The sequence below is a fragment of the Bison bison genome, unplaced genomic scaffold (assembly GCF_000754665.1).
Source record: "Bison bison bison isolate TAMUID 2011002044 unplaced genomic scaffold, Bison_UMD1.0 scf7180017864383, whole genome shotgun sequence".
NCBI lineage: Eukaryota > Metazoa > Chordata > Mammalia > Artiodactyla > Bovidae > Bison > Bison bison.
The window spans coordinates 9061515-9085277 of record NW_011494955.1 but is presented as its reverse complement, the minus strand read 5'-3'; the positions used below and the strand labels follow the sequence as shown (position 1 = coordinate 9085277).

At 41.4% G+C, this 23763-nt stretch overlaps 1 protein-coding gene across 11 annotated transcripts in view; it reads right to left on the bottom strand.

The window, feature by feature from the left end:
• The window catches only part of TMCC3 (transmembrane and coiled-coil domain family 3), a 288551-nt gene that overhangs the window by 223416 nt on the left and 41372 nt on the right, over window positions 1-23763 (bottom strand). For 7 of the 11 annotated variants that reach the window (XM_010858014.1, XM_010858018.1, XM_010858012.1 and 4 more), the window contains exon 1: window positions 11749-12048. The exons of 2 other annotated variants lie outside the window; for them this stretch is intronic. The gene's annotated coding sequence lies outside the window, so the exon portion shown is untranslated. Of the gene's footprint in view, window positions 1-7405; window positions 7465-11748; window positions 12049-23763 lie in introns of those variants that run through there. 2 more of the 11 variants (XM_010858017.1, XM_010858020.1) reach the window with 1 other exon arrangement.

The window sequence follows — 23763 nt, the reverse complement described above, 5'->3', positions numbered from 1 at the left end:
GAAAACTGACAGCTCTACTTTCTCAGTGCTGATAAATGGGGAACAAATCATGTATTTGCCCTGAGTGTGCGGTACATTGTCTTAAATTGTTTTGCTGGCATTTTTTCCCCGAGTAGCAGCAACTAGGCAAAAAAAAAAAGAAAAGACATCTGGTAACTTCTTTAGGGAAAATTTGAACAGATTTGTGGGTGTAATGCTAGTCAATCTGTTTCATAAATAAACCCCAGGCAATGTCATCAATTAAATATCTTTTTAAAGATGGCTTTAACATGAACAATGCCCTGGAAACTAACATCCCAATATCCTAATAATCTTGAGAACCACCATGTATGGAACATTCATTAGGTCCTGGCAGGCACTGTGCAAAGAACTCCTCAAGGAAAGCAACATTTTAATTCTTACAACACAATAGTGTGTCATTTTTATCTCCATTTTGTGGATGAAGAAACTGAGACTGAGGTGAATTAACTTGTCTAAAGTCACAGAGTTTGTTAGCTGAAGAACTGAGATCCAAGCCCAGTGTCTGAAGCACAGTGCTCAACAGGCTTACCAGAGAGAGAAAGGTTAAGGATTGAAGGGAGCCACTTTCTCCATGCACTAGAGCTGACCTTCTCTGACCTTCAGCACTTTTTAGCAAAGCAGGCCAGGTGTGGCAGACAAAACAGCAGGCCTGGCACCTGGAAGCCCAGGGTTGTCCTGGTTCTACCATGAGCAAACCTGCTTGCATCATGTAACCTGTCCAAGCCTTGCTCTTCAAGATGTGAAAGGAGGCGGCTACACTAGAATATCCTTCAGATCTAAAACTGCACGTCCAGGAGCACACACATATAGAAACCATTTTTCCTGGATGGTAAAGTAGAAAAAAGTCTAATGTAAGCCACAGTGTACAACTGAGCCCACTTTACAGAGAAAAGTCCTGACAGACGGCAACACTAGCAGTCATCTTCCAATGCAATTGCACTAATGACCTCCAGGTGCCAGTGGTCCATTTCTGGTCATCCTAACTGAGCGATCAGCAGCATCTGCTCTGCGAAGCCTCTTCTTCACTTGACTTCAGGATGCTAGTCTCTTCTATATTTCCCTCTACCCCACTGTGCTGCTACTTCTAATTCGGCTTTGCTGCTTCATCCTCACCTCCTCAATCAACGCAGTGCCTCAGAGTTGAGTCCTAGACCCCTTTGTCTACACTAATTCTCAGGGTGTTCTCATCTGGGTTCATGGATTTAAATGCAATCTGCATGCTGCTATCAAATATCCATCCTGGAACTCCAGACATTTATATTCAGCTGCCCACTTGACATCTCTACCGAGATATCTAGTGGGCATTTCATGCTCCCAAATGAGCTTCTGATTCCCACCTAATTCTGCCCTTAGTAAAGACATTCTACAGTAAATGGACACTATACTCATCTAGGTGTTCAGGCCAGGGTCTCTCTGACTCCCACCTTACTGAGGGTTAAAGCCAGAGTCTTGTAATACTTACAAGTCCTTCCAGGTTCTTATCACAACTCATTTCCAATCATTTCTCTGTCCTTATCTCCAATTAGTCTTCCCCATTCCAGCCACTCCAGCCAGCCCTGGCTTGGGCAATTACTATCCACTCTGCTTGGAACACCTCCCTGCATAACCCACAGGCTCGCTTCCTCACCTCTCTCAGGTATTTGCTCAAATATCACTTTACCTGATGATCTAAATTGTAACCTTTCCCTCAAAGCACACTCTTCTTCCTCTCTCCCCTGCTTTATGTCTCTCCATAAAATTTTACCATCTGATGTATTTATATTATTTTCATGTATTTCCTTACTGCCTATATTCTCCAGCTAGAATGTAAGCTCCAAGGAGGGAGGAAGGTTTACTGTCTTGCTTATTGATGTATCTCTAACACCTAAACTATTGCCTAGAACAGAGCAGGCACTTTTTGTGGAAAAAAAAATATTTACTCTATAATGTTGTATACATAGCTTGTGAAGAGTAGAAGAACAGATCAGCCTCCAAATAAGCTACTTTAACGTAAGGATTATTTTGAGCTGAAGATAAATGAGATTTCCAGTTACCACATGAAAATAGTCAGAATACAGAATTTTTAACAACAACAACAAAGTATACAAGAAACAGGAAAATATGGTCATCTGCCCTTCTCTCTTCCAGGAAGGACAGAAGTTAATCACCAAGGCAGTCTAGACCCCCATCAGCTCAGAGAACTCTATACGGCACTGGAGAACTCTATGTAATTATCCGCTAAAACAAGCCCTTACCTTCCATTAGTTTCCTTATACATTGATCTTCTCACAGTCTGCCAACCCTAGGATCCCCAGGTCCTTTTCCTTTGTCTTATCACTTGTCTAGAAATTCACTGTTCTCTTGTGAAAATGCTATATAAAACCTCTTCAGTGTCTCATCTGAGTCCTCCCACAGGTATGCATGATGCACATGTTAATAAACCTCTGTCTGCTTTTCTCTTGCTGATCTGTCTTTTGTCAATTTAATTTATAGGGCTCAGCTGGAAAACCTAGAACAGCAGCGGAAAGCAGGGTTTTTTCCTCCCTCTATATTTGGGCACACCAGAGCACACACAATAGCCATTTCTCTGTGAGAGGGAGGAAAATGATGAAATACCATCTCAGACACTAGTTTCTTTTCCTCTCATCTAAAAACAGGGGCCAGTTAGGATTTAAGGAGAAGTATATATTGTGGTTGTCTCATTTAAACTTCACAGTCCCAAAAAAGAAAGAGGAACATGACATCTTTAAGGTAACTTTTTAAAAGTATTTGAATTAGGATTAGTATTTTGTTTCTATCATATATAAATTAATTTTTAACATATACACTTTTTACATATATGTTAAGTTGGAGAATCAATCATGCCAGGATTTCTATGATAATCTTGAAACTGTCTTTACATATCAACAGCCTATTTTATTTATTTATTTTAATCTATAGCAGATTGCACTGATAATTCTTTTTTTTTTTTTTTTTTTGGTTTTTCAAATTTTAAATCTTTCAGCCATCATGATTCTGCAATGGCAAATGATGTCATCAAGTAAAAAAAGTCAAAGGTCAGACACTAGCATGCTGCTGCTGCTGCTGCTGCTAAGTCACATCAGTCGTGTCCAACTCTGTGCGACCTCATAGACGGCAGCCCACCAGGCTCCCCCACCCCTGGGATTCTCCAGGCAAGAACACTGGAGTGGGTTGCCATTTCCTTCTTCAATCCATGAAAGTGAAAAGTCAAAGTGAAGTCACTCAGTTGTGTCCGACTCTTTGCGACCCCATGGACTGCAGCCCACCAGGCTCCTCCATCCATGGGATTTTCCAGGCGAGAGTACTGGAGTGGGGTAGACACTAGCATGAAAGAGCCTAAAGATCTAAGTCATAGGTTCACTGCTTTACTAGCTAATTTCATTAACTTATTTAACTTCCCTGATTCTTGGTTTGCTCATCTGTGAAAGGATGTTAGCCATCTAGTAAGATTTGTGGGAGGATCAATGAGATAATCCATGTAAAACACTTAGCACAGTGCTAGGCAAAGAGGAAGATCTCAATTATTATTATACTTTATCTGAAGACTTTGGCTCTTAAAATTCGAAGGGCTTATAGATCCCAAACTCTCCCCCAGCCACCCATCACTCTATCTCAATGCCTTACTTTATTTTCTTGGTACATTTACCACTACCGGAAATTATCCTATTTGTTTATTGGGCTTACACTTGCCTCGCCACACCAGAACATAACCCCCCAAAATCAGGGGCTTTGTCTTGTCAACTGAGCCTAGAGCAGTGTGCCTGGCACACAGTGGTGCTGAAATCAGCATCAGTTGAATAAATGAATATCACCTGCCCATCCATAAACATAATACCACAGAGTGCCCAGGCTAGGAATGAAAAGAAAGCGAAGTAAGATAGAGAAAGCTGTGCCATTTTGAATAGGGTGGCCAGCAAAGGCTTCTGAAATGCTGACACTGAAGCAAAGAAGAGCAGTTTCGATGACAGTGGGTCAGACAGTGTGACTGGGGTGAGATTCAGGCATGAACAGGATGTAAGACGCTGCGGGGTGGCAAGATGGGGTATTAAAGAAGCTGAGAGTGGGGCCCCTGCACTTACTACCCTTTGTCTGGACCTCAGCTAACAAAATACTTTGGTGTCTGCCAAAAAAAAGTTTTCCTTTATTCATGAAGCTTTTATAGCAGTCCTGACGTCTCCCTCCTCTGCCCCTTGGGCCTTTCGTCCTTTCTTCAACTACAGCACTTCCAGCACTTCTGTGGAATTGTAAGTTTCCCATCTTACCTGCCTCTTGTCCCCTCCAGTGAGCTCCTTGAGGGCAGAGACCCCACAGGGTACCCAACAGATAAGGAAAGAAGAGAGCTTCTGGCTGATGCTTCTCCCTGTGGATACCCTTCTGCTATAAAGACCAAGTTTCTTCCATTTAAAACAAGGCTTGCAGGAGTGATGCTATTCCCTGAAAAATGGCAGAGCAGGAAGCTCGAGGGATCATCCCGCCACTCAGGCAACCACTGAGGTGGAAGAAGTGGTGGGAATCAACTATTTGGGAACCTAGAATCTAACTGGACTCTTACAGCAACCTGGGGAGTGCCTGATGAAGAAAGAGGCTGCTCATCTTTCTTAAGCAAGCAGTGTGGGTAAACCAGCTCCCACCCTCCATTCCTCAGCTCCATCACAGCTGTGCGGGGAGCAGTTCACATTCCTGGAGTGGCTGACTGGTGCCAGGATGGGCAGCGGGGACCTCGTCCTCTAAAAATTTGGGGTTGTGCACTCTGGTTGATCTGGTGGTGCTTGAGGCACTGACACAGACAGTTGCCCTGGTTTTAGCCCTCTCAGTGGCAGCAGCTTCACTGATGGCATCCACTGGAAAATTTCAGAAGACCAAAAAAAAAAAATCCCTCCTGGGATTTCCCTGGCAGTCCAGTGACTAAAACTCCATTCTTTCACTGCAGGGGGCACAGATTTAATCCCTGGTTGGGGAACTAAGATCCCACATGCTGCATGGTGCGGGAGGAAAAAAAAAAAAAACAAAAAAAAACCCCTTATTTTTGGAGCTAGACATTTAAATATATCTTTGTCAGGCCACTGGCTGACCTCCAAGATAAGGGAACAGAAACTTCAGTGACCAGATACAACAAGAAATGCATATTTGCAACAACCACTGTGGAAATGTCACAAATAGCAGCGGCCCTCAACACCACCAACAAAAAGATCAACAATCCCTGAAGAGTGGAGAATGAGATTTCCAGTTACCACGTGATAATAGTCAGAATATAGAATTTTTAACAACAAAAAAATACAAACTATACAAGAAACAGGAAAATTTCTGTTCTGGTCATTCACAGGAAAAGAAAAAGAAATAGAATGCATCAGAAGCCATCCCCAAGGAAACCTAGACACTGGAATTACTTGTCAAAGGTGTTACATCAACTGTGTTAAACCTGTTCAATAAGCTAAAAGAAATAAACAAATAATCAATAGAAATAATAGAACAGTCTTTTGGACTCTGTGGGAGAGGGAGAGGGTGGGATGATTTGGGAGAATGGCATTGAAACATGTATAATACCATATATGAAATGAGAAAAAAAAAGAAGGTTTCTTTGATTTGAAAAAAAAAAAGAAAAGAAAGAAAAATGTGATATGAGCAAAAAGAATATTGACCAAAAAATAAAAATTATAAAAAGAAAATAAATTCTGGAAGTTAAAAGTATAATGACTGAGATGAAAAATGAGCTGGAGATGTTCAGCATCAAATCTGAACAAGCAGAAAAAAGAATCAGCAAGCTTGAAGATAGGAAAAATCAAAATTAACAAATCTGAGCAGCAGAAAGAAGGAAGAAAAGTGAACAGAATCTAAGTGAGGTTCGTATGTAGGAGACTTACTATATATACTGCAAGAAGCTCAACAAACTCCAAGAAAGATAAAGCCAGAGGTCGACATGGAGACAAATTATAGGCAAAATGTCAAAACCCAAAGAAAGAGAAAAATTTTAAAGCGTAGAGAAGTGACTCTTCAAATACATGGGAGTGTCAATAAATTTATAGCTGCTTTGTCATCAGAAGCCATGGAAACCAGAAGACAGTGGAATAACATTTAAAGTCCTGAAAGAAAAAAGTTAACCAATAATTCTATGTCCAACAAAACTATCCTTCAAGAATGAAAGAGAAATTAAAATTAATGTCTATATAAATGAAAGATAAAGGAGTTCATTGCCAGCAAGAGCTTCCCTGAGAAATGATAAAAGAAGGCTAAAATGAAAAGAAACTAAAGCCATAGGAAGAAATAAAGAACACTGGTAAAGGTAACCACGCAGGTAAATATAAAAACAAGCATTACTGTACTTTTAATTTATAACTTCTCTTTTTTCCTATATTACTTATAAGGCAGATACACAAGATAAATCTTGTTTGGGGGCACGCAGTGTATGGTGGGGTAAATCTGACAGTGTTAGTCACTCAGTTGTGTCCAATTCTTTGTAACCCCATGGACTATAGCCCACCAGGTTCCTCTGTCCATGCAATTCTCCAGGCAAAAATACTGGAAAGGGTAGCCATTCCTTTTCCTAGGGGATCTTTCCCACCCAGGGATTGAACCTGGGTCTCCTGCATTGCAGGCAGATTCTTTACTGTCTGAGCCACCACAGAAGCCCATCCGTGGCAATGACAATATAAAGGAGGAGGAACAGAAATGGAGTGTATACTACTGAAACTAAGTTGGTATTAGTCAAACTAGATTATTATACGTTTTCTTTTGATTTGAATGCTAATTTTAAAATAAAGTTTATAAGAAGTATGGTGTCATGGTGGAAAAACTATGAAATCAAATAAGAAAAAAGGCTGAAATTGCCTCACATCACACCAGCTTTATCCTGATTGAGTTGAAAATTTTTTTAATATTTCCTAGATATTTAGATATTTTCTAGAAGAGTCAGACTATAGAGGGGAGCATTTCAGACAGGGGGAATAATATGAGTGGCAGAGAAGTTTTTTTGTTTGTTTGTTTGTTTTTCCCCTTTTTCTGAAAGAGGTTCTCCTTTGCTTAACAAGATTTTTCAGAGTACTTGGATATCAAAGACACTAGAGTATAAGAATTAAGAAACAGACTCTGAGCTAACCTATCCAGATTTTAATCTGGACCTATCATTTACTTTCTGTGTAATTTTGGACAATCTTTCAATACCTCAGTTTCTTTATCTGTAAAATGGGAATAATAATAGTACCTACTTCATGAAGTTGTTGTGAGGAATAAATGTTAATACACATAAAGCACTTAGAAGAGACTCTGGAATATAGGTAAAGCCTAACAAATATTATTTCTTCTTACAATCATACAATCATCTAAAAATCCCGAGAGGTTCCAGCAAGTTCTACAACTGTAGCAATAAATAAAATGTAAAATTCTTTACCTTATTTCACAGTCTAATCAATCAATCCATTTCCTTTCAGATGCAGATAATTCTTAGATCTAAGATTCAGAACAAGTGTAAAGAGTCAGACACAACTGAGTGAGTGAGCTGACTGAAAGCCTATCAATATTTTGGTAGTGCTTATTTAAAAAAAAAAAAAAGTCTTCCACCCGCCATCAGCTCTACAAGGATCAAGTCACTAGCCACTGCAGTGGCTGACCTTTAACACACCCTGAAAGGAGTTCAGGGCAGAGATCAGCAACGAAGCACTCTGTGCTCTGGGAAAACTGAAAGAAGAGACCTTTAAACCGTTAGGTATTTTCAGGAGAAACTTTTTATAAACCTGGATTCTTTCACCTTCCCATACTTAGAAAAGTACTAAAACCATAAACTAAGATGTCTGTTCCTCCTCCTATCAACAACCTTGTAACAAGATATGTGCTTTATGTAGCCCTTCACCGAAATCACATTTATAGTGACCACCCACATATGCACCGAGCAGTTCCTCAGAGCTATCTGAGAGGTTGTCTCCTCAGCTGCAGTTCCCTGGAAGTCCCCAAATGAGACTCACAGCTCTCACACTGGGCATTTTTATTTCAGTAAACAGAGTAATAATGCAGTTAGTTCTAAAAGCTTTCTTCTAAACCAGCATTACAGCATTTGTGTCTTTCTGTCATTGCCATTTCCACAGGATATACGACAGGATATAAACTGCCATGCGGCTATCTAGAAAGCTAAGATGGTTAGCCATGTGAGATTTATTCACTCCTTTAGTCATCCATTCAATAGATACTGAGTACCATTAATGTGCCAAGTACTGGGAAACAGGATTAAACAAAACAGACAGAAACCTAAGTTGACTTTCTGACAGGTAACCACACATAGGGAGGCGGCTGTTCAGGGATGCATGGGACCTGGGCAGGCAGGAAAGGGGTTACTGTTCTTATCTTGCTTCCTTTCTGACCCCTCTGATTTGGAACTATATTATATCACATTGTATTCAACTCAAGACTCCTGACCCAGAGGTAAAAACCATGCAAGTGAATTCCTTAAGTCCCTGCTACTTCTCACCACCATCACCCAGTCACCCAGCCCAGAAACCGAGGAACCAAAAATGACTCCGTCTCTTGGTCATCTCCAAAGACAAATACTGTAATCACACAAGAGCCACACTAGTAAAGATGAGTTGAGAGCTCTGTATCTAGATGACCTTTTTTCAAAAAGGATCTCCATCTTCTCAGGGTGATTTAACTAGATTCCTGTCCGAGGCAGAAACGAAACCACTGTCCTCCAAAACCTGGCTTCCCAAATTGAGTCTTGGTTTGGACAAGTCATTCAACCTCTCTGACGGTTTCCTCAACTGTTAAATGGGGACAGTAATACACATCTACAGGCTATGGTGATGAGTTAAAGACATGAAAAGTGCTTAGAACACCTAACACGTATGAAGCACTCAACACACACTGAAAAACGTGAACCTCCCAACATTCCTTTCAGTGGTTCATTTTATCTGGAGAGGATCACATCTGTGAAAAGTACAACCCAACAGATGAGTGCATAATTATCACAGCACACCAAGCAGAGAGGTGGATTTGGAGGCTGGGAGAGGCATGTCTCAGGCCACAGTTAAGGGCCTGGGCTGGTTGCAAGATTTGGCTTTTCCAAGAGCTTGGAACCCTATCAACTGGCACTTTCTGCAAAATTTCCCAGGAAGACTCTGCCTCCCACACCCCTCACCCCACCCCCAACTTCCACTTGTTTTCCTTTAAAACTGATTCAACTGACACAGTCGGGAAAGGAGAGGGTGGGATGAATTAAGAGAACAGCATGGAAACATATACATTACCATGGGAGTCCTGGGTTTATTCCCTGGGTTGGGAAGATGCCCTGGACAAAGGAATGGCTACCCACTCCAGTATTCTTGCTTGGAGAATTCCATGGACAGAGGAGGCTGGTGAACTACCATCCATGGGCTCATAAAGAGTTGGACACGACTGAGCTACTGACACACACATATACATTACCACAGATAAAATAGATAGCCAATGGGAATTTGCTGTGTGACACAGGGAGCTCAACCCAGTGCTCTGTGACAACTTAGAGGGTTGGGGTGGAGTGGGAGATGGGAGCGGGGTACAGGAGGGAGGGGACACACACACACATATATATAAACCTGTGGCTGATTCATGCTGATGTATGGCAGAGGCCAACACAATATTGCAGAGCAACTGTCCTCTGATTAAAAAATAAAAGAAAAAAATGATTTACCTAAGGAAGTATGGGCCTCGAGGCCAGGGCCTAATGTGGCTAACAGGGCCCTGGCCTGGTGCTTCCTATACAGAATCCCCCAAACCCTGTGTCAAAGGAGACCCATCAGGAGAAGCACACTGCCAGCCCTTCTCACAGCTCATCACCGTTGGAAAACTCTCCCTGCAGCTTGGCTCTCCTCTCTCCATCTGCATTCGGAGAAGTACACTGACCCTGCCCTGGAGAGGATGCTTCAGGGGATCACTGAGGGGCCGCTGGTATTCCTTTCACAGCATGTGGTTCTTTCTCCCTGAAGACCCCTCTCCCCAAGTGGTCAGAAGCCTGCATTTCAGCAGCACATCATGCTTCACCCTGAGGCTGACGGCTCTGGGTGAAAACAAGCCAGGGCTGAAGGACAACTCAACAGACATCCAGGGGCCTCGAGGGCATTTTGCAAAGGGAAATAAGTCCAACAGGGAAAGACAAACACTGCATATTCTCACTGATAGATGGAGTCTTTTTTTTTTTTTTTTCCACACTGCATGGCTTCTGGGATCTTATTTTCCCAACCTGTGTGGAATCTTAAAAAGCCAAACTCATAGAAATAGAGTAGCATGGAGGTTGCCAGAGGCTGAGAGGCTGGGAAACTGGATAATGATTTCCACTGGCTATCTATAGCCAATTCCCATTGGCTACCTATTTTAACTGTGGTAGTGTGTATGTGTTAGTCAGTCGCTCAGTCCTGTCCAGCTCTTTACAACCCCATGGACTGCAGCTCGCCAGGCTTCTCTGTCCGTGGACTTCTCCAGGCAATTGTTGGTCAAAGTGTACAAAGCGTACTTCCAGCTATAAGTTAAGGATCTAAGGTACAGCACGATGACTTAAAATTAACAGTATATTGTATTACAGACTTGAAAGTTGTTAAGAGGGTCAATCTTAAATGTTATCACCACACCAAAAAAGGGTAATTATGAGCGGGGATGGAAGCACTAACTAACCTTATTTGGGCCATCGTTTTGCTATATATATAATACATATAGCACACTGTACACCTTAAACTTATATATGTCAATAATATCTCAATAAAGCTAGAAAAAAGTACCAAGACCTGTGGTTTCTCCCCAGCTGCCTGTCCCACTGAAGTCTAGAAACGTTTTCTTTTTGACATTTTAAAATAAAATTCAAGAAGTCAGTTTCCTTGCTGTGACTACAGAAATGCTGACTATTTGGATGATTATTCCTCTTTCTTATCTGATGACATCTCTGTGAGGATAGGGGCTGCAGCTCAATCAACTCTGCATTCCTAGCACTGAATACAGAAACTAGCCTAAGAAAAGGCTGTTGAATAAATACATAAGTAAATTCTATCTTTATAGCATCTACTGACATCTAAGAATTCCAAATTAGAAGTTATAAAATTTACATATAAAATATATGACAGATATCTTAAGAACAAATAAGCTGCAAAATCAATTATGTACTACATACTACACAGAATTTGATGAAAATTAGCACTCTCTTCAAATAAAAAAAATGTACTGTAAAACAAGCTTTGTTATTCATTGGTATGAACACAGAACCATTCTGGCCTTCACTATTATAGAATGCTTATATTTTCCAGTTTATAAGGTGGGAAAAACAACAGTTACCTCATTGAATTTTTGTGAGGATTAAATGAGTTAATACATGAATAGCACCTGGGATAGTGCTTGGCAGACATTGACCACTTAAGAAATGTTAGCTATTATTATGGCTGTCACCATTATCAGGCACTGTCCTGGCTAAGACTATTACCCAAGTTAGAGAGAAGTTCATTTAGTTAATCTGCCTAGAAAAGTATTAATAGAAGCAAGATGCACATATAGTCTATCCCCTTGACAACAAAATTTGCCCTCAGAGCTTTAGATATCTTCTAAAAGCCATTAATGGATTCTCATCATGTAAAAATTGCCTATAAATTGTTTGTTTCTTAGAATGTGATGGTACCTTGAAGCAAAAATAGATACTTAGCGGACCCTAAATGAAGCCCAAAAGAAGTGAATTAGCAGCCTCACTCAAAGGTTCTTTAAAAAAAAAATTCAGAAAGCAATTTTTACCTTCTCTTCAGGCCAGATGATGATGGTCCTGATTCAGAAAGGTCTGGGGCACTTTTATCTGATATGGGCCTGTGTGTATGTGAGAACTTCAGATGACTACTGTTTGGGTCAAAAATAGTCACTGAGAAACAAAAACTGAAATACCACTGAGAATCAGAAAGCAGAAGTATTTTCAAAGTTGCTCCATTTGCCCTCTCCCGCTGTGGGCGTTTCCCTGCTTCTTAGAACACCATCCTTCAGTGAGCAGTTCCCAAAGTGTTCCGCAGGCCACCAGTCCCCAACGTGCGGGACCATGCAAGGGCCCCGAGGTCAAGTTTGGGAAATATATACTATTTTCTTCTCCAGAGAGTCACAATGCCCACCAACATATCAGAGGTCTTGAGCTTCTTCCAGGAAAGAACTCGGCTAGTTGCGCTTTACCCACTGGTTGAGAATGTAAACTAAAAATGCTGCTGCCAATCCAATTCTGTGAGGATCCAGCCAGTAGCCACTGCGGTCACTCACCCACGATGGGCCTGAGGGGAATTCAGGACAGAGAAAAAGAGCATAGTCCAAGCGGGCTTCCCTGGTGGCTCAGTGGTAAAAGAATCCACCTGCCAAGGCAGGAGATGCAGGTTCGATCCCTGGGTTGGGAAAATCCCCTGGAGAAGGAAATAACAACCCACTCCAGCATTCTGGCCTGGAAAATCTCATGGACAGAGGAGCCTGGTGGGCTACAGTTCATTGAGTAGCGAGAAACGGACATGACTTACGTGACTAAACCACCACCACCGTATTTCAAGTACTTACTGGTCCCGAGGAAGCTAAGATACATATCTAAGGAGAAATCTCAATGACCCCAGATTCCCCAATCTTCCCATAGAGAAGCATTTAACTTGAGATGCTGTTCTTTGCAATTAGCAGTAATCTTTTTATGTCTGACCACATTTTTTTTCCCCCGCAGCAAACATGTTATATATGTTCTGGCTCCCCCCTTACTGCTTCAGAGCTGCTTCTCAGAGCTATCTGAAAGGTTGTCTTCCAGGCTACAGCCCTCGGTTAAGGTCCTCAAATAAAACTTCTTGTGCATTTTTCTTTTAGTCAACAAGAAATCAGCCACATATACCCTTTTACCAAAATAAATAAATAAATAAATATATATATACCAGAATTTTCACTTTGGATACTGAAATAGCCTAAAATTAATCACTTCTTTCCATTTAGGAATGACAGTGAGCTCATTACCTGGCCTGGCAAAGTCAACACTTTAAAGTAGATAGGAAAGAACCTTAACCTTATGCATTCTCACGGCCCCTCAACCAGTGCATGTTTTCATGACCAGAATCAAGTCAAAAAGAAACTATCCTCAGGATCCATATGAGGTATATCCCAAACCCAGGAAGGCAACCATAAATTCTAGGAATGGTCCACATAGAGCATCATTTCAGAAAATTTTGAGAATAAAAGAAAAGAAGAAGATGTAAGAGCAATCCAATCAACAAAAGAAATTTAATTGTCCTCCTATTTAAGTCCAGGAGAAGAATGCAAGGGCATCACAATCTAATCAGAACATGTCCAAAGTCTTTAGGAAGAAACTCACTGAGGTCAGTTTAACTCAGCCCCAACCAGAGAGGAATGCTCAAGGGGTTCCTTGTCAAACTATCTCCAAAGACCCCAATCTCTAGAACATTATCTTAAATCTACAACTGGAAAAAATTTTCCAGAATCCTGAATAGCTGTTTGCAATACAGCTTTTTCCTAGCACGTGAAACCGCACAGAAAATTAGGGGTACTGGAAGCATCTTGCCTCCCACCCTCAGGTCACTGTAACAGTCACTCGACCATTGGTCTCCCTGATGACCAAACTTACTAAAAAGGCACAGCATCAGCAGAGAGGAAAGTGACGTTTCTAAAATAACTAAGAATAAAAGCATCCTGGGTTATGTAACTCTTTGTTTCCCAGGATTCAAAGGTGTTCAAGATCCTTGAGACTGAGAACCCCCTAAGTGGGGGAGGAAAGGTGTGGGGAAGGTTTTACTTGAATAGATCTACAGAAAAGCCTTATCTCATAGGCTCTGCAGCTGAACAGAAAGTCACCTAAAATTGCCACCATTTTGCTCCATCACTGTCCAACAGAACTTTCTGCAATGAAGAAAGTGTTCTGTATAAGCACTGTATAAGTTCAGTATGGTAGCCACTAGCCACATATAGCTACTCCTTGAACTGTGGCTAGTACAACTGAAGAACTGAAATCTCAATTTTAGTTAATTTTAACTTAGATAACCACTAAGCCATGTGGCCCATGACTTCTGGACTAAATAGTACAACTAGCTAATATAGTCAAAGTTCCTTCAACATGAATTCCACAAAAAGAGAGGTGGTCAGGGATCAAGGGAGGTTCTTCCTAGGTTCTGGGAAATGGATTATTTTACTTATCAAAGGAAGAAGGGAACAATCGAGTTCAGTATCTCATGAATCTTCATGTACACCACTAACTTGGCTAAGGGTGAGCATTATTCCCATTATGACTAAAGGAGAAACTGAGATACAAATCAATTAATTGATATAATCAGTAATTGCTATTAGCAGAATCTCTACATGTCCAAAGGGTTTTATATGTGATTTTTACAACAATCTTCCAAGAGACACATTACTGTCTTTCTTTTACAAATGTGGAAACTGAAGCTCAAGGAGGTTAAGTGGCTTAGGAAATGCCACTTAGGTGGAGCTAAGAATTGAACTTCAAGACTACCCCGCCCCCCAAAAAATACACGTGTGGTCTTTACCAAAAGTGACTTTTCATTTCTAGATTTAATCAAGTATTTTTTTGAGCATCATATACACAATACCATGCCGAGTGCTTGGTGAACGGGTGATATGAAGGTAAACAAGGAAAACCAGCACACTGAGCTTGAGAGTCACGTGGGCTTGTTAGTCTTCTCTACAAAGTACAGTAATTATTCAATTACTCACAGTTAGCAACGTCAGCCCAGAATATAACATAAGCTAATATTTTTAGTACTTCAAACACATACAGAGCCAAAAACAAAAGTGACAAGAGAAAAAAGTGAAGAAGTTAGACTTCATCAAAATTTAAAACTTTGGGAATCAAAGTAAAAACAGCCCTCAGCAACAGAGTAAAAAGACAAGATGGGAGAAAATAATTGCAAATCACACAGCTGACAAGGGACTTGGATCTGAACTGTATTTTTTAAAAACTCTTTCAACTCAACAATCAGAAGACAATCTATACACATTTTATGTTGACATATGCTTACATTTCTAGGAGTAGAATGCTGGACCATATGGTCATTCTGTGTTTAGCATTTTGAGGAGGTAGCAAACTGTATTCCAAAGTGGCTGCACCATTTTACAAGCTCACTAGCAATATATGGAGGCTCAAATTTCCCCACAACCTCATCAACACTTGTTATTGTCTGTCTTTTTCATTTTAGCCATTCTCGTTGGTGTGGAATGGCACCTCATTACAGTTCAATTTGCATTTCACTAAAGACTAGTGATGCTGAATATCTTTTCATGTGTTTACTGGCCATCTGTGTATCTTCTTTGGAGAAATGCTTATTCAAATCCTTTGCCTGTTGTTGTTGTTGCTGTTTTTCAGGGACAGGGGGACTGGGGAAAGGAAAATCAATCCATTTCATTGAGGAGCTCCAAGGAAGGATCCAAGGTTTGGGAAGACAATGAGATCCAGGTCTGGCCAGGATCTCTCCAACCTCACAGTCACTGAAAGTCTTGTCTGTTTTAAAATGGGTTGATTTTATTGTGAAGTTGTAATAGTTTCATATATATTCTGGATACAGTTTCCCTATCAGATACACAATTTGAAAATATTTTTTTCCTATTTTGAATCTGCCCTTCTATGAATCAAGTCAGGTTCTCCAGCAAACAGCCCCATTCCTTGCTCAGGAAGGAACATATCATCTGAAAACATAAAGGACAACATTTTTTAAAGGGCATTTCACTTTCTAATGTGGAGCAGTTGAGAAACCCTCTCAATCCACAGCACAGAAGGGTCACTAATGACTTGAAAATAATTATGAAGCAGGAAGATGGAGCAGACTGGGAAAGAAATGTTAGGGCTGAGCTAGTGAGTCACAGATTTTAAAAGTGAAAAATACGGCTCATCTTTTTCCTTCCTCTGTTTTGTTTTAAAATCTCTCTTTGTCACTATTTTCCTAAAAGGGCCTACATGCTTCATAATCATCAGTATGTGAGCCACACAGGGCAACGATCTGGAGAACCTGACTTGAGCCACACAAAAAGCAGAAATGTGTTAGTTATGAGCCATGTTACCCAAGACCAGAAGGTCCATGGAGGAGTACATAAACACTTGTGCACAAGTGCAGGTAGCTCGAATCCCGACCCCTGGATCTGCCTCCTACACAGCTGTCATCACTATGAACCTGCCAAAACCAAACACAGCTGGAGAGAGAGGACATCCAGATGGACAGGTACTAGATATGCAAACATCTCTCTCAACAGACAGACAGACACAAGTTTCTTGGGAAAGAAAACAAGAAAGGGAAGAAACAAGATTCAAAGCAGTCCCAAAGGGTGAATACTGGGGAAAACCCAACAAGATCAACATGGTACATTTCCAGCAGATGCCAGCTGTTAGTGTTAACATTAATATTAAATAACAACATTAACTTTAAAGTTCTGAATTTATGTTTAAAACAGTAATTACATAAAAAGAGACTAATGGAAAACTGGCTTATGTAAAATCCACAGGAGGAAAAAAAGTTGGGAGTTTTGGTTGCCCACAAGCTTCACATGTGCCAACAGAGCAATGCAGCTGCTAAATAACTATCCCCACAAGGCTGTCAGCATCAAAGGAACTGATAGGTTCAGTAAACTCTACCAGACAGGCCATGTCTGATGTGTAGGCTTGGTGTGGGCACAGAAGATACGGATAATCTAAAGCATATCTAGCAAGGAGTGACCAGGATAGCCATAGGTCTGGAATCCAAATTAAATACAAAATAGCTGATGGAACAGGACGTGTGTGGACCTGTAAATGTGGAAGTTTAAGGTAGCGACATTCAAATATCTGAAGAAATGCCAAAAGAGGATGGCCCTACGTCATTGCATGTTGCCAAAGGTGAAAATTGCAGGGGAATGCTATGCTCCATATGTGAAGTGATTTTCCTGTACTCGAAGTCATCCAAGAATTGATCTCATGGGCTTGAGAAGCTCTATTTTGTTGGACACGCTGGGCTACTGAACAGACGATTATGTGCCAGCAAGAGCAATCTAAGGATCCTGTGGTGGGTCCCAAAACTAAGGATCCCAAAGTTTTAAAGTCTCTTCCAGCACCAAGAACCTGCAGTCCTATGATTCTGATTATGACTGAAATTCATCACACTAGTAGACAAAGCCCAGTGCTTATCTCTCCTCCAGCTCATCTTTATGTTGTGAATGGTGAACATTTAAAAGTACTCTTGGTAGGCCTGGAAAAATTATTAAGTAACATCAGAGTCTCAAATATTAACTATTTTTGTTAAATACTTTTCCATTGTACTTAAACCCTATTGCTTATCTGCAAAAACGTAAATGAGATGATAAAACTGAATAAACTCTGAAGAACTCAAAGCAATATAAGGGATTTTTATTATGACTGATGGTGATCAGTAAACAGAGAAGCACCCAATAACTTTAAGAAAAAAGAAAACACTTTCATATGGAGCAGCAGTTTCTTCTTTTCTCTCAAGTATAAACTTCCAAGGCAGATCTAATTTTATCTTCATCTCAAAATTTCATAAACAGAGTGCCAGACTCTTGCATACACAATTTCAACAGAGTATCCACCACAAAATATTAGTAAGAGAACTTGGAGTCTGGGCTTTGCCTTCTGTCCTCAAAGAAGAATAAATGCAGGATCCAGGGAGAATGTAAGAGTGAAAGCTGGAGCACCTAAACTAACCACAAACCAAAGACACAGGCTAAAAGGCACAGCCTAAGCATAATCTACAAAAGGAAACAACAGATGAACTGGACTTCACCAAAATTAAAACCTTTTGTGTACTTGCCTGGCAGTCCAGTGTCAAGACTCCACACTTCTAATTCAGGGGGCATGGGTTCAATCCCTGGTCAGGGAACTAAGATCCCACAAGCCAAGGAGGCATGGCAAAAATTAAAATCCTTTGCTTTTCAAAAGTCACCATCAAGAAAATGAAAAGACAAGCCACAGATGTGAGAAAATATTTTAAAATCACATCTGAAAAGGGACTTGTATCAAGGATAAATAAAGAACTCTTACAACTCAATAAGAAGACAACTTTAAAATAAGCAAAGCAAATGATTAGATATTTCACCAAAGAAGATATATGAATATCTAATCTAATAAGCACATATAAAGATGCTCAGAATCAACAGTCATTCAGTTCAGTTGCTCAGTCGTGTCCGACTCTTTGCGACCACATGAATTGCAGCACGCCAGGCCTCCCTGTCCATCACCAGCTCCCAGAGTTTACCCAAACTTATGTCCATTGAGTTTGTGATGCCATCCAAACATCTCATCCTCTGTCGTCCCCTTCTCCTCCTGCCCCCAATCCCTCCCAGCATCAGAGTCTTTTCCAATGAGTCAACTCTTCACATGAGGTGGCCAAAGTACTGGAGTTTCAGCTTCAGCATCATTCCTTCCAAAGAACACTCAGGACCAATCTCCTTTAGAATGGACTGGTTGGATCTCCTTGCAGTCCAAGGGACTCTCAAGAGTCTTCTCCAACACCACAGTTCAAAAGTATCATTAGGGAAATACAAATTAAAACCACAATGAGACATCCCTACACATCCACTACCACGGCTACAACTGAAAAGACAGTTTCAAATTTGTAGAGCAACAGAACCCGTCTCATACTCCAGTAGTGTGAAAGTAAAATGATAAGCCACTTTGGAAAACAATTTAGCAGTTTCTTAAAAGGTTAAACATACATCTACCATATGTACCAGAAATTTCACTCTCAGCTATCTACCAATGAATAATGAAAACGTTCGTCCATATAAGCACACACACACAAATGATCATAGCAGAGACAACACAGATGTCAAAGAAGTGAATAAAGGTAGTATATCCCTACAGTGAAATATTCAGCAATAAAAAGGAAGGTAATATGTATTACAACATGAATGAATCTCAAAATCATTATGCTAAGTGGGGAAAAAAAAAAAAAAACAGACCCAAAAGACCATACATTGAATGATTTCATTTATGCGAAATTTCCAGAAAAGGCAAATTCACAGAGAAAGAAAGCAGATCAGTGCTTGCCTGGGAGTGACAGCAGAGACCAGCTGCAAATGTGCCACATTTGGTAGTAACAGAAAAGTTTTAAACATGGATTATGTTCATGGTTGTACAGCTCTATAAATTTACTAAAAGTCACTGAATTTAAAACAGATGAAATTTACAGTATGCAAAATATTCCTCAATAAAACTCTTTTAAAATATAGTACAGCCCTGAGACCCATGAAAAAGTAGGCCTGGATCAGAGGGTAGATCTTTTAGTCATGTTCATTACATATGTCATTTTCAGTTCATAGAAATATAATGGAGAAAAAGAACAAATTTCCTTTTTCTTCTGTCTTACTTATCAAAAGCAATTTCTCCAGGTATCTCAAAATTTGAAGCCATAAGTGCCAGATTCTCTTATAATGTGATTTTGGAGTCAGGGTGCCTAGAGGTTAAAGACGGGGACTATGGGCTCAACCTGTATCTAAAAGCTGCTTTCCGACTTACTAGGCAACCCTGAGCATGTGACTGAATCTGAATCTCTGTTTCTTGTTCCTGTAAAACAAAACTCATACATTGCAGAATTCCCTGGTGGCCCAGTGGGAAAGAATCTGCCTGCCAATGCAGGGGACATGGGTTCGATCACTGGTCCAGGAAGATCCCATAGGCCACGGGGCAACTAAGCCCATGTACCACAACTACTGAGCGCACCAGTCACAACCACTGACGACCATGTGCCCTAGAGCCATGCTCCACAACAAGAGAAGGCACTGCAACGAGAAGCCTGGGCACCGCAACTGGAGAGTAGCCCCAGCTCACCGCAACTAGAGAAAAGCTCATGATGCAACGAAGGCTCTGCACAGCCAAAATAAAATAAATAAGCAATTAAAAAACAAAACCTCACATGGTCTAACACACAGGAAGTACTCGGCAAATGATGATGCTCTGATTTTGATTATCAACACATCATCATTATCATCAATATTACTGCCCCTCCCTCATGAGGCATGAAACGTGACTGATCCACACATGTTCTCAATGTACTTTTAGTGCTTCGTAACTGCTCTGGTTCATTTAATTCAGACTCCCACAGCAGAGACATCACCAGGACTCCTTGTGATCCTCATTTGTTATCTTAAAGACTCCGACTTTGAAATAAAGTCCCCAAATCACCTCATAGGACAGAACAAAAGCTGTCCCCTCTCCTGGGAAAAGCTAGGTATTTTCCAAGTACCCAACAGAAAAAACATTTACTAGGTAGGCTTTTGTTATTTGTTTCTTGGAGAACTGGATAAAGAAGAAAACGTCAGCCTTTCCTCAGAGATGCCCAACAGTGGAAAAGAGCACTAGAAAAATAAAGTCATCTGTCAGAGGAGCTGGCGCAGGGGCTTGACGACCAGACCGTGCCCCAGAGGGTCACCAACACCCACCGAGTGAAGAAGGGGCCCTGGTTCAGTGTGGGCTGCTTTCTTAGTCAACAGCTGGATCCCAGCCAAGAGCAAAAACCTTTTTCTTTTTTATGTTTTTTTGTTTTTTAGTCTATATGAAACAGGAAGGGAAACTGCATGCGAGTGAACTCTATTCTGTAAGACAAGCGTCTTCTGGTTCTCCCTGTCTTCCTTCTGGGCTTGGGGCAGGGGGCCAGAACCCTGTAAAAGTATCTGTGGTATTGAGAATGAGCTTATGTTCTCTGGGGGAAAGTCTTGGGGAAAGGGCTAGTTAGGGAGTTTGGAAAGGACATGTACACACTGCTATATTTAAAATGGATAGCCAACAAGGACCTACTGTATAGCACAGGGAACTCTGTTCAATGTTATGTGGCAGCCTGGATGGGAAGGGAGTCTGGGGGAGAATGGATACATTTATGTATATGAGCTTCCTCGGAGATCAGCTGGTAAAGAATCTGCCTGCAATGCGGGAGACCTAGGTTTGATCTCTGGGTTGGGAAGATCCCCTGAAGGACAGCATGATAACGCACTCCAGGATTCTTGCGTGAAGAATCTCCATGGACAGAGGAGGCTGGCAGGTTCCAGTCCATGGGGTCGTAGAGAGTCGGACACGACTGAGCAACTAGGCACAAGCACACGTGCACACTGAGTCCCTTCACTGTTCACCTGAAACTATCACAGTGTTGTTTGTTAATCAGCTACACCTCAACACAAATAAAAGTTTAAAAAGGCAAAAAAAAGTACCTGTGGTACCAGGTGAACCACTTCATCACCAATGACTGGAAATGTACAATGGTTACACCTGCCCAGCCCGTGTCCCTCTCCATGGCCCACCGGCGCACACAGCCCCTCAAGAACCCAAGCCTCCCAGCACATCCCTCTGGCCAACACCTCAGAGAACATCTGGGAAGAGACACCAACAACATGACCGAGGGGCAAGCGGCCTTCAGTCTCCACACTTGCTGGTCAGCCACAAAAGCCCCAAGAACTCAAAGTCTTCGTAGGAACTATGTCATGGGATTTACCTATCAAGAGGACCGCTTTAATTCAGCATCCAAGAAGGCCTCGTGGCCTCTATGGGGCTTCTCTTGCTCATTTTTTATTTACTTATTTTTGGCTGTTCCAGGTCTTTGTTGCTGCGTGAGCTTTCTCTTGTTGCGGTGAGCAGGGGCTACTAAGTTATGGTGTGCAGGAGTCTTCTCCTTTCTGTGGTTTCTCTTGTTGGGGAGCATGGGCTCTAGAGCACAGGCTCCGTAGTTTTGGCACACGAGCTTAGCTGCTCTGTGGCGTGTGGGATCTTCCAGGACCAGGAATAGAACCCGTGTCCCCTGCACTGGCAGGCGGATTCTTATTCACTGGACAGTCAAGGAAGTCCTCCTGCTCATCCAAATAGCAGTAAAATAACAGCAATAAAAATAATGAGGAAAGAAACTTCCCCACATGAAATGAGGGCCGGATATAAATGCCCTAAAATCTGAATGGATGATGCTCCCGTCATTCTGGATCTGTCCTTGAGTGTTGCCTCTATTTTGCTTTTCCACCACAAAGGGAGAGACCTTGAAAGCTGAGAAGGCCCACAGGGGACCAGAGAAGTGAAATAACTTACCAAAGGTCACAGAACATAAAAGCAACCAAGCCAACACCAAACTTCTTCCACACAAACTGGGAAACACTGTTGTTCTGAATTACAATCCATCCTCTCCATTAAAGCACATGTCCCTGACCCAGAAAGTGCTCACAGGGGGACTACAAAGGGAGCTGATAACAAGGTTCAAATCTAGTTCTGTCCCGTCCCAAAGTGTGTGACTGCAGGCAACTTCCTTAACCTCAGTTTTCTCACCCATCATAGGAGGCTAAGACAAGTGCTAACCCTATAGGCTATTCTGAGAATGAAATGTAGCGACACGGTCTCTAAACAGTACCTGATGTAAGCAGTATAAAACTCAAGATCATCACCATTCTAAAACAGAGGGGAAGTGAAAGTGGAAATGGGGATTAAATGGAAAAAAAAAAGTGAATGTGTGATCATTAAGTAAGTAGAACACGTTGCGACCACTGAACTTCAAAAAATTTAGACACACCAAGGATCATGTTAACAGTAGCTCAGCTAGTGGGGGTTACTTCCCTGGTGGTCTAACGGCTAAGACTCTGAGCTTCCAATGCAGGGTGCCAGGGTTCAATCTCTTGTCTGGCAACTATATCCCACATGCCAAAACTAAAGAGTTCAATGCTGCAACTAGGATCTGACGTAGCCAAATAAATACACTTAAAAAAAAACACACCAGCAGCTGCCAGGAAAATGAAAGCAAAATAAGAACACGTTTACTAAAGGTACAAAATGACTCCAATTATGTTAAATGATCATACCTATACACACACATTCAGACACACTTCAAAAAGTGAGTGAAGAAAATAGATAAATGAAAATAAATGAAACCTTCTGCTATTCTCTGAGCCATGGGATTATGGTTGACTTTCATTATCTTCTCTGTTTTCCAAGTTTTAACTCTGCAGACATGTACTACTTTAGAAATCAACATAAAGGCGAGTTTTAAAGATTGTATTTAAAGAAGAAACTTGACCCCAGGCCAAGTCTCAAATGGCTGAAGGGCTGTTACAGAGCAGCTGCAATGGGGTGGGTGGAGCCCTAAGAAGCCAGGCCTGTATTCAGGCCTGTGTTTGGGAGGGAAGCCCAAGAGATGGAGATGGGGGACTCTCAAACCACCAAGCAAATGTGAAATTTGTTGCCTGAAGTAACAACAGGTCAGGGACCAGCAGAACTCTTTAATAAGAACAAATTTCAAAAAGAAAAGAAAATGGGAGTGATGACTTCGGCAGTTCCTAGTTAAAGAGAGAGATATGAAAGCCTGGGGAAAAGGAGAAATGAGAAAAATTCCGGAGAAAGCTAACCAGCAGCCAATTCTCTTTCTCTGGCTGAGACAGATCAGTCACCAGAACTAAAGAGCAAAAAGATCAAAATGGCTGTAAAAAGGAACAGTGGGCCCCTACTGGGGACAAGGCTGGATGGAACAAGCCACCTGGGCTTGGTGTTTCCAGCTGCTCTCCAAGTCTAAGACCATCCCCCATCCTCAGTGAGGACCAAGAATGTCCTCTTTGCAGCAGCCAGATGGGAGAAGTGCATCTGCTGACTCTGGGACCGCTGACACAGACATAAGCCAGAGCGCCCAGAAAGAACTTCCCGTGGGGCCTAAGAAGACTGAGTTAGCCTGCAATCTTTGTCTACACATCTTCCTGGCCTGTTTTTAGTCTTCAGTTCTTCCAGCTTGAGTTCTCGATTACTTGTTGCTCACGCAAAGGGCAGACAAATGGAACAGAAGA